Here is a 1667-nt window from a genome sequence, read left to right as displayed (position 1 = left end):
CTGCCATTATCCAATCAGAGCTCTCGCTTAGTAGGGAGGCTCCATTAAATACGGCTTGCATCCGCTATAGTTCTGCTTGTCTTTGATCCGAAGCCTTGGATCTGCTGCTGCTTAGCTGCCTCCTCCACCCCAGCATCCACCTTTTGCTCTGAGTCTGGCATAGGCTCAAATACTTGTGATTTTATGTCTGCAGATTCAAGTTCAAACAATATGTAAATGTATTGCTATTGTACTACTATTGTATCCCTATGGGGGGTTTTGCTTAAAGTTCCCTGATTTTGCATAGCAGGCATGCATGTACAAATTCAGGGTACATCTCTTCCCTTTAACGCCAAGTTTAACTGTATTCCATTTGTTGCAATAAATGGTTAAATGTACTGTACTTTGACATGAGTGTTCCTGACTAAATTAACATTATTTTCATCATAAAGTGAATCAATTAGTTTATTTTTAACCTATAATCCACCTGATGGCTATAACATCATTTCCGCTCCTGACCGGATCATAAACATGAAATACTGATCCCAGGCTACTGATCACAGGTTAGTATGTGTTTCCGGTTCAATTCTGCTGAAAAGCAGGACGTCATAATAGCTATGGGAAACTGAACCGGAACAGGACATGGGTATGTACAGAACCTATTCCCTTGACCGTCGAAAGACGGTCGAAAAGGCGCAGAAAAACGAAAAAGGCACCTCCATGAAAAAAAGAGAAAAAAAAAGAAAAACACAACCCATTTCCAAAATGGCTGACTACAGTAAAACTTCACTGCCCGAGGAGTTTACCCAGCTCATGTGAGCTTATAGGTCTGCTATTTTTGGTGTATGACACCATTACACGATGGTGCATGAATTGGACATGTTGCAGGTGACATCGAGCTACTCCCTGGCAACCAGGGGTCATGTTGTGTTGTAGAGACGAATGCTGCTAGAAAGGGAACAGAGCAAGGCCCTGAGTGGGTCTTCTGAGAGTTGAGAATGGAGGGGAAGGGGGAGAAAGGGGGGTGAGAGAGATGGATGGAGGGGGGGAGGGAGGTATGCTACATCTGGAAAAAATTACCATGCATGCCATTTCTCTGAGGAGAAAAGAGAGAGAGAGAGTTAAAGTAGAAGAAGGAATAAGGGGGCGCAGAGTGGAGGAGTAAAAAAGATGGAAACGAAAGAGGTTGTAAGAGAGAGAGGGATGAAGGGATGGAGGGATGGGGGAAGGGAACCCAAAGCTTTGATCTGCCAGGTCTGATAGAAACTGTCTGCACACATAATCAGGCTCAATCATATAATTGCCCTGAAAGAAAGAACACTTTGCCTTTAGATCACTGGGCTGAATGTAAGATAACATGCATATGCTCACAAACGCAAACACCCACCCGCGCATGCACACGCACGCACGCACGCACGCACACGCACGCACGCACGCACGCACGCACGCACGCACACACACACACACACACACACACACACACACACACACACACACACACACACACACAATTACTCATCATTAAGAGGTGATAACTTCTTCCACAATGAACACACATACAGGCACAGTACATATAAAGCCATGCATAAAAATGCAAGCTTTACTCATCAAGTACAATTCGTCATGTGTTGCAAACAAAGAGGAACAAATAGCTCTTTTTTTTTTTGTTATCAATTATTTTTATTTTC

The sequence above is a fragment of the Nannobrachium achirus genome, assembly GCF_963921795.1.
Source record: "Nannobrachium achirus genome assembly, chromosome: 10".
NCBI classification, from domain to species: Eukaryota; Metazoa; Chordata; class Actinopteri; order Myctophiformes; family Myctophidae; genus Nannobrachium; species Nannobrachium achirus.
The sequence above is the reverse complement of the archived record's forward strand: the minus strand, read 5'-3'. Positions refer to the sequence as shown.